The following is a 10388-nucleotide window of genomic DNA, read 5'->3' as shown; positions in this document are numbered from 1 at the left end:
TTTAAATTGTAAAAATATAAATTATTAGATATTTTTAGCTTTTTAATGTCATCCCTAATGGCCACAAAAGTCTCCTCAAACAAACCTAAAATGGCCCATGGGACAACAGTTGATAATCACAGTTGTGGCAGGTTGTTGCGGCTCTGATCACTTTTAATTTACTGAACAAAGGCGTAAAATGGCTCTTTTGATCATAAAGGTTGTAGCCCCCTGCCCTAAACTGTCATTTTTGAAAAGATGTTTCATTGTGAAAAAATCTTGAAACACCACCCTTGAAATTTGTAGATGGCTGAAATACAACCTTTTGAAAATGTCAATGTCCCACCTCACGCCTAACTTATGATCTCAAGCACGACAGACAATAATTGTACAGTACCTGATGGTATTTGTGTTGCCGATGACAGCTGTTACTTTACTCTTTTCAAGACAATGTTCATCAGACTTGTTTGTTCATTGAAGTAATTCAGTAAATGAAGAATTTGTTGTAGTTGAGCACCTGGCATTCTGCAGTGCAAATGCAAGCATTTAATCTGTCATTACTGCTGTTACTTATGTTTGGGTTTGTAGATTAATTGGGAGGTGGGACTATGACATCATTGTTTTTCAAAAGATTGTGTTTAGGCGGTCCACACAAGATCATAATGGTGTTTAAAGATTTTTTCACTTTGGAACCCAGTTTTGAAAAATACCCTTTAGTGGTGCCTAAAACTCAATTTTTGTGTAGGCACAAAGCTGAAATACGGTATATTAACAAAATGTTGTTTTAGTGTAGATGAAGCCTTAATCTTCAAGACAGAACAACAGCTAAATTAATTTTTAAATTCAAAACAACCCTACTCAATTTCAGAATAGTGATAAGATGAAAAATGTGATGATGTAATTTGCAGGTGTAAGCCGAGCAGTTTTGGGTGTAATCCAACGGTGCTCTCTGTGGAAATGGCAGCCTCAGTAAATTTGAAAGCAGGGTAGAGAGCACAAAAGACAAAATTCCAAGTTATGTAACAACAATCAAAGCAGATCCACAGTGATGTGAGCCAGACCCATGTGGAGGCCAGTGTGCTAGAGGACGTTCAGCAGCTGTTTACAAGACATGTGAACTCTAAAGCATGAGATTTTCCATCAAACAAAAGCTCAAGTGAGGGGGCTCTCGCAGGGAGAGTTCTCGCTGTCGCACACCAGAGGAAAATACTTAGACTATGATGACCTTGGAAATGGAATCCAAAGAATGTATGTGGGCTTCAGTAGTGCAACAAAAGTATGAAGAGGCAAATGAGGAAACAGAGAAGAAATTTTATCACCCACCAAAAATAAGATCTCCCAGATGACTGTTTCATGGGGTTGGGGGGCCTTTTGTGTTTTGTATACATTTTATTTTTCCCTTAAAATGAATTTCTACCAAAGTTCCTTCATGTAGGTTTACGTTAACATTCAGTTTTCTCAGGACAGGGCAGCCAAGGCACAACACCTGAGCCTGGTTCTGTGCAACAAAAGTACTGTTCTATTTCGTGTAAGCTACACCCTTTAAAAGCTGTCGCTATTGGGTTTACCCGCGCGCAGCATGCCGAACACTAAAAACTTCTAGTCCACACCCACCTGCTGTGTGGGCCCCACCTGGTCCGTTATTTGGTCTTGCATCTGGGCCATAGATCGACTCCCGTTTTTCTTCAGCCAACGCTAAGAACACTACTTCTAAGAAAAAATAATAAGAAAAGAAAAAGAAGAAGAAAGATGACTTCAATTATGAAATCGAAGACCATCCATCTGTGCCCCGCGTGCCAGACGGGCTACATCTTATCGACAGACCTGCACGTCGTGTGTGAAAGCTGCCTGGGGGCTGACCACGCTCGGCAAGCTTTGGATCCGCTCTTCTCTTGTCCAGTCTGCAAACTTTTTTTGGCTGAGGAGAAGCAGCGCCGGTGTGAGCTCTTTTCCTCTACAGAGGACGAGTTTCAACCAAGGGGGGACTGTTTGCTCGAGGAATTTTTGAACTCCGTGGACACGGAGGTCGCAAACATGTCCCCCTCTGAAGCTGAAACAGCTAGCAGCCGCACTCCATCCTGCCGTACAGGAGGTTTGGAGCCGGTGTTGTCCTCGATGGTTGCCTCCCTGAGCGCCCAGGGGTCGTCCACCACTCTGTTCCATGAGCTCCTGGAGATAATCGGGAGGTCGGCGAGAGCCTGAGACCTGGAAGTGCCCAAACCGGCGGCCCCGGCTACATCAACCCTTCTGGCAGGAAAATTTGCAGCCCAGCACAGTGGACAACGGGACCCAGTCAGGCCCCGTTTCCCGGCTGTGTCTGCCCTCCTCCTGGGTTCAGCCAACGATCCCTTAAAGCTGAGGGCTCCGGTTGCCTCCTACACAGCCATCACAAAAGTCAAAGGGCTCACGGACCAAGGCTTTCCCACCATCCCTCCCCTAGAACCCCATTTGTTGGCTCTGTTTTCGGGGTAAGAGCAGTGAAATACGTCGGCCAACGTATCGTCCCGCTATCCTCCGGTGACCAGATCACCGCGAAGCTGACGGACAGAATCCATCAGTGCTCATCGCAGGTGGAAGAAGCAACAAACAACATCGCTATGCTAGCTCTTAGCATAGCTAAAGAGGCGAAGGAATTGAACCCGTTCTCCGCAGATCTGGACCAGATCGGCATGGCTGCGGACACAATCACCAACCTGTGTGTGGCGCTTGCAGAGTGCTCCGCCCACATCTCGTCCTGGGCAACATTGCTGCAGAGACAGATGAGGTTGAAACTGTCCCCGTCCATTCCAGAGGACGTTAAAAAGGAACTCCTGGAAGGTCCTGTGTCCCCAGATGGCCTCTTCGGACCTCATTTTCAGTCAGTCCTGAAACAGCTCTAGTCCTCATCAGACGCCTTGAAACAGGTGCGAAGACATGTGACCCTACCCCGAGCAGATTCCCGCCCTGCTCGGACACCTGGCCGCTGGCGAGAACAGAGCAGGCTCCAGCACCAGCAGCAGAGACACTCCACGGCCGCTGCAACTTTTTCTGGGGGCCCCCCCATCAGCCCTCCTCAGAGGACAAACGTCCCAGATGCAACAAAGATCTGGGGCTCTCTGAGGCAGAGGCCGGCAACAGACTGGCCCGTGGCCGAATCATATGCAGGACACCGGAGGAGGCAGTACAAAAAATGATGTTTTTTTTTTGGGGGGGGGGGGGGGGGGTTGCTGAAATGAGCAGGGTTTTTAAAGTGAAAAATAAAAAAACCTTTCTCAAAATGCGGAGTTTTTCATTCAGACAGGCTGAATTCATTTGTTACGTTTTTTGTAAGCACACCTTCTAAATTAATGAAAAGGTTAGCCTGAGGCAACCGTTCAAAGGTAAACAAAAAGAAAAGCAGATTTGGTGTAATGACATACAAATAGATAGAGCAGCTATGATCAGAGGCTCCTCCACCCACCCACCAGCCCCGCCTCCTCGCCTGTCAGTGGAGGCGAGCGCCGAGGACCGCTGTCAGAAAGCACAGAGTGGTAAGATGTTTGAAAAAATGCCCAAAAAGCACAGGGACCTTTCTGTCACCACACTCTTGGGTAAAAAGCATGAACCTGCAGTTAAAGAGAGAGCTTTACGCAGGCGTAATCCGGCTCTTTTTCCTGACTAGCTGACAGAAGTGAGCGCTGAAGGTGAACCTCCACTGAAGCTGTGCTTGTTTTGTTCACCCGCCAACGTCGGTTCTTCTCCCCAACCGGGCACGGCCGGGGAACATTGTAAGAACCGTTACATAGGAGCCGATAAACGGCCCTTTTTATGCCAGCCTCCCATGGGTCAGTGTGGGCAAACACCCCCCCACCCCCACCCCACAGGATACAACGGCGGTAGAAGCTCAGTGATTGTTCTCCCGTACAAAACAAAACATTCACGCGCTCCCACTTTCGGAGTGCAGTGCAGCGTGGCAGGAAACATGCAGCTTGAATAAATGGTTGCATTATTTAATTCACAAGGGTTACACTCAGCAGTTTGCAAAAACACCACCAAAATTCAACGGAGTATTAGAAACTCAGCTAACATCTCCAGAGCAAGGCGTAATCCTCCAATCAGAGCTGATGGAACTTCTGGAAAATGACGTGATTTCCAGAGTTTCCCCGGGAGAGGAGGAAGCCGGTTTTTACTCCCGGTACTTCCTGGTTCCGAAGAAGTCGGGAGGGCTCAGACCAATTTTGGATCCGTCTGTTTTCAACAAATTCATCATGGAACAACCCTTTCACATGCTGACGGTGAAACGTGTTCTCGAATACGTAACACGGGGGGGATTGGTTTGTGTCCATAGATCTGAAAGATAATTATTTCCACATTCCGATAATAAACAAACACAGGAAATTCCTCCATTTTTCCTTCCAGGGGGACTGTTTTCAGTATAACCGTCTGCTGTTCGGATATGTGCTCGCCCCACGCACGTTTTCAAAATGATGGAAGCAGCTCTGCAGCCGCTTCGAACGAGAGGAATAAAAATCCTGTTTTATCTGGACGACCTCCTGCTGTTATCTCGGTCCAGAAAAGAGGCAAAGCCACAAATAGATGTTTTAGTGAATCATCTGTCCCACCTAGGATTCACAGTAAATTGGGAGAAGAGCTCTATAATTCCATCTCAGCGAGTGGGAGTGAATTTAAACTCAGTGAACATGACAGCTGTCCTGTCAAAACAGAGGAGGGAATCCCTGACGTCATTGCTCCAGCTCGTCCGGCCCCTCAGAACAGTAGCAGCGCTGACAGTCATGAAACTGCTAGGAATGATGTCAGCGGTTCACGATGTGGTGCCGCTGGGGTTATTGTTTATGCGCCGCCTGCAACTATAGTTCAATCGACTGAAAGTCGACCCTGTATGTCACAAACGGCGCCTGATTACCGTTCCTCCATCTGTGGGAGCGGACCTGAGCCACTAGGGGAATTCCCTGAACCTGTCAGAGGGAGTTCCCCTGGACAAAGTGACGTCATTCCCGTCGGTGTTCACAGACGCGTCCCTCTCCGGCTGGGGAGACCTGCCTGTCACAAACGATAGGAGGTGCATGGCCGGCCGGCACGTCTCTTCACATAAATGTTTTAGAACTTCTCACAGTAAAAAAAGTACTCAGACATTTTGCCCCACTGGTTCAGGATCATCACGTGATGATCCACACAGACAACAGAACCACAGCGGCATACATAAATCGCTCTGTCCAGTACACGCGCTCAGGTGTGACACGCACAGCCGTGATGTGTAAATCCGATCAATTGTTTGTACATTTCAGAGAACGATCACAGGGTCAGCCTTTATCTTGGCAGCGTCTGTCACATTGGTTATGTGAAGCTATATCACAAGCTTATAGTTTCAACCGCCTGAAGAACTCAGGGCTCATTCCACCAGAGGAATTTCTACCTCCACAGCTCTGCACAGAGGGGTGTCTGTGCAGGACATCTGCTCTGCGGTTCATGGTCATCACCAACCCCCTTCATCCATCTTTATTTACGAGATGTCTCCAGCTCTTCGCTGACACATTCAGTTCTCAGAGTTATGTCAGAGTGATTTTTCACAATCACAAAACTAAAAATAAATAACAACAAACAATAATACAACACAGCCTTGCTCTGTCGTTATTAGTGGGTGTTTGCTACGATTACTCGTTCAAACAGGAAAATTCCTTCTTCCTCATTGGAAATTTTTGCTTCTTATTCCTCTATTGCCTGATATGAATAAACATTCCTTCAGCTAAGATCAGGCACAGAGGCTGCACGCCTTTAATCCAGTACGCACCAGGTACATGGATCAATGGTGCATAATTACGCTCGAAAAGAAGGAGGTTTAGGCGGATATCAGGGTGTTTTTGATGGTTCTCGGCCAGACCCAGTGAGGCATGGACCATATCCTGCTCCACCCTTTAAACCCAATAGCAACAGCTTTTAAAGGGCATAGCAGCCTAGCCTCCGATGTGTGATGGGACACACATCAGAGGCTATGAAGGGTTCAGTGTCTTGCCCAGGGACACTTGAGCATGTGACTGTTGGTGGATTTGAATCCCCAACTCTCACATTGGAGGACGACTGCTCAAACCACGCAGCCACAGCCACCCAAGAGAGTACCTCATGAGCTGTAACTTTTAAACCTGATTCATAATCCTACATTACTGCCTTACCTGCCTGCTTTAAACGCATGTGTTTTCCATTTTAGTATAGATTTTAACAATAAAGATGTATTAAAAATATCTTCACTTTTATTATTTACAGATATGCACAAGGTTCAAGTTAAAATTGCAAAATATCACACTGTGCTGTAATCTTTGAAACTGCTTTTACAATAAGCTACAGACTTGAAAACAATTAGGTTAAATTATGTCCTTAAATTTTAAAGGTTTGTCTTTCATTAAATTTAAAAACATAAATGAATTACTTATTAATCTAAAAAAGTTAAGTCTGGTCCTCTGGACATTCAAAAAACAAAACAAATAAACAAAAAAAAACATTTATTGTTTTTTTATTATAAAATGTATTGTTTTGTTTTAAGAGTGTCCAGAGGAACAGACTTAACTTTTTTAGATTTTTCTATCTGGATTATTGAGCATGCATCAGGATATTCCTTAATAAATAGTCAGTTGGTCTGCAAACGCCTTAGGGGTCCTCCTAGAAGAGTTGAAGAGGTGGCTATTGATGTCTGTGCCTCCCTGGTAAAGCTGCTCCCCCCACGACCCGGAAGCAGAAGATAATGGATGGATGGATGGATGGCGAAGGAGACCATCAAACACAGCAGGAGTACTCAGTTCAGTTGAACACCTGCCTGTTTGCTTCAGATCAGCTGTTCAAATCTCTGCAGGTTCAAATAAAAGGTGCACCAGGGCTTTCAGCTGAATCTCTCGGGCTACAGTTGGACGGCCGATAACCGTTCCGATAATCGATAACGGTCCTTTCTGAATTTTTGACTGTTTTTGTCTGACTTCATCCTAAAACCAAAAAAATTATAACATAACAGTTGAGCAGATTCTGGTAATCTTTTCTTAGGATTCATTAAAGGTCAAATGCAACTGGACATTTTTAATAACTTCCAGTATGGCTTTAAACAAACACTATACAGTAGGGCTGCAACTAACGATTATTTCAATAATCGATTCATCGGCCGATTTTTTTTTCGATTGATCAATGAATCGGCAAAAAGACCCAACGTTTTAATTTCCACCCCTTTATTCCAAAATTAAACATTTGACTGACATAGCAATTCACACAAAAAACAGGTTGCTATTTGACTATTCTGTTAGTAAAATATTGAATAATAAAAAATAAAAGTTAGTCACATAGCTTAAAAAAATAAATGTACACAAAAATATATACAAATGTGTATAATACCTGCACAATATGTAGCTACTTTGTAAAATGTGTCCTTGAGGGAAGAGTGTAGCCTGGATTAAAAGTGTGGAATATTGTAACCTGGATTAAAAGTGTGGATTATTGTAACTTGGATTAAAAGTGTGAATCATTGTAGTGAAGCCTTCGTCTTCAACCATCGACAGAGACCTCATGTCAGTGATGATCATGTTCAGGATGCTTTCAGTGAAGACAGCTGCTGCTGTGGTGTCCATGATGTCTGTCCATCATGAAGGATGTTGTTGTTTGTTGTTGTTTTCTGGAATGAGAGAGTAAATATGTATTATATCATAATTTACAGCAACTCAAGAAATGCCTTGTTTCACTTACAGTGTTAGGTTCAGGCAAAAGTAGCTAAAAGAGAAATTAAACACACACACACACACATACAGTATATAAAATACTTAATTACACACATTTGAGTAGATGTAATAAATTACTTTAATTCCTGTTTAAATGCAATTCATCCTGCCATAAACGCAGTATCTTCAGCCTTTGCCAGCAAATTAAAAGTTGAAGCTTAATCATTAAATGATTATCTTTGTGTTAGATTTATTTATAAATCACATTTAAACTCTGCTTGTACCAATTACATTAAATAAAAAGTAACACACGTTCTCTATCACCGCCATTAATCAGAAAACAAACAAACAAACAAGCAGCTTCATCTACCAGAGAGACTGACGTTACGTTTTCTCACTTGCAAACAGAACAATGTTAAACTGTAGAGACTCACCTGCAACACAAGTTGGGAGTGAGACATGTATCAGCTGCAGCTCGTGACTCCGACATGTTTACGTTTATCAGCGTGGTTCTCCCGTGTCGTGTCGGCGATTTTCAAAGCATGCTTCTCATTTTTATCTTGTGAAGTTCTCCCGCACTTTGGAGGACTTGGGTCGAACAGTTTTCGCTGCGTCGGTCATTTGTAAAATTTACTTATTTTGCTTTGAAAACACTCTGCTTTTCTTCCTCCGCCCCCCTCGCTCTGTTCAACTCGCGCTGCCAAGGTTTTTTTTTTTTTTCCAAACTTTATTCAGTCAGTCAGCATTGACAATGAACTGCAGGTGAACAAAACGAAACGGCTCCGGAGGACAGTTAGCTTTTATGCAAATTAGCTTAGCATCGTAGCACCGATGTTGTCCTATTATGGCGTCAGCCTCTTTTGTTAGTTAAAAATATGTTCAGAACCGATGGGATGAGTAACTTAAAATATGTTTAAAGTTAGAAAACACTCACCATCTTCTATAAATGATTCAAGTAGAGCAGTGGCCATATCCAAACCACCCTCCAATCGCTCCATCTAGCTCGCTTTGACATTTTTCGTTGGCCACCAAGCACAACAACACCTGCACTTCTGCAATTGACCACGGCTTTGACATTATTGATTTTTATATCTTCAAAATACGTACAAGATACGCTCCTCGAGTTATCGCTAACGGCAGGCGGTAGAGAAAAATAGTGGATCGGGTTGTTTGGAAAGACTCCACAGACTCCTCCCTCCAACCAATCACTGACTGACAGTGTTTCTGACATCACGGCTCAGCTCTCTTGGACCCCTTGAGAAGCAGGGCCAGAATACTGGAGGTAAGCCGATACGAAATACTAATGGAAAAGACCTCAAACACGGGCCAAGCTGGAAAAATTTGACCCGTGCCGTGACAGTGGAAAAGGGGCATTAATTCCCCTGTAGTTGCTACAACTCTGTACATCACCCTTGTTCTTAAAAATGGGCACCAGCACACTTCTTCTCTATACAATAAATAAATTAATATGAAATAATTTACCTTGGTCATAACGCGTTTATTTTCCACTGATAAAGCATTGTTTCACGTTTTACTACACGTTTGCTTAGTTCTAATTTAGAAACCTTGATATACAAACTTTGAAAATTATAAGCACAGTTGGATAGAAAATTCAAAAAGAGATGGCGGTACCCTCAACCTGAAACTTTCACTCTTTACAAACGGAGATAAAACGTACTAAAGTAAAACACGTTGCAAATTGTTCATTTTACAAGCAGAGTAGTAACTGTAGGTGTCTGGGATAGAGCGGCTCAATATTCACAGGAAAAGATGCTGAACATGACATGTTTGTAATAATACCATAGCTAATACTGGCTAACGAGCTCAAGGGTCAAGTCTGACCGGAGACGTAAAGGTATTTCCGATTTTAGCTGTCAAAATAAAACAATATGCAAAACAAGTTAACATGAAGCCGTTTTAACATTTATTCAAACATGTAATAGCGCTAAAGACCGTTCCTAAATTTGTCAATTAACACTGATACTTTAGGACAATGTGACATTTTTTTCATTTGTGTTAAATGACCAAAACGAATGTGTTTTATCTTATTTTGAAGCGACGCATTTCCGCTTTGACCGTAGATAGCTGAAAATTGACGCTGCTACAGCAGCTAACCATCGTTAGCTTGGTAGCTAACTATAGCGAACACAATACGTGCATATACATAGGTTCATTGCCTCTTTACAAAATAACAACAACAGCAATATATGCAACAGACTTTGCGTTATTAGGAATATAGTACAAAGTAAATGTACCTTCCGGTGCGAGACCTGTGGTAACGGTGGGGCCTCAGGATGCGAACAGCTCAACTGACAAAAAAAAAAAAAAACAGTCGGAGACAGCGACGAGTCCTGCCGCTCCACCTCGCTCCTTCACATTCCCTCCCTGCTTTTCTTAGGCAGTTCTTACTCTGCCACTCACTTCTAGTCGCAATTTACTCAACCCTCACATTGATTCACAATGGCAATAAACCGTTGCTGAAAGTTGCCGGGGTGCCCTCTTCATTCTTTTGTGCTCCTTACTGTCCTTTCGGTGCTGTATTTTTATCCCCACAATGCAACGCGCTGTACAGTAAGAACCCGGAAGTTCCACAGCTGGTTGACTGTAGTTCACATAGTTCAAAACAATGTTCATATTCCAGCTGTTTGTATGATTTCTGTTGCATACACCACATGTAACATGCAACTCACATGTTCCCTGATGTAATGGCCGTTTAGTTCCGCATGTTTTCTTTTACTTTTT

At 43.4% G+C, this 10388-nt stretch overlaps 1 protein-coding gene across 2 annotated transcripts in view; it reads right to left on the bottom strand.

Moving 5' to 3' along the window:
- zbtb44 (zinc finger and BTB domain containing 44) overlaps positions 1-10206 on the bottom strand; it is a 69046-nt gene extending 58840 nt beyond the window's left edge. For both annotated transcript variants that reach the window (XM_037677983.1, XM_037677984.1), the window contains exon 1: positions 9902-10206. The gene's annotated coding sequence lies outside the window, so the exon portion shown is untranslated. The remainder of the gene's footprint in view (positions 1-9901) is intronic.
- Positions 10207-10388: the final 182 nt, after the last annotated feature.

Source organism: Nematolebias whitei, chromosome 6 (genome assembly GCF_014905685.2).
Source record: "Nematolebias whitei isolate Nwh7 chromosome 6, NemWhi1, whole genome shotgun sequence".
In the NCBI taxonomy this organism is placed as follows: domain Eukaryota; kingdom Metazoa; phylum Chordata; class Actinopteri; order Cyprinodontiformes; family Rivulidae; genus Nematolebias; species Nematolebias whitei.
This window is presented reverse-complemented; position numbering and strand designations above follow the sequence as displayed.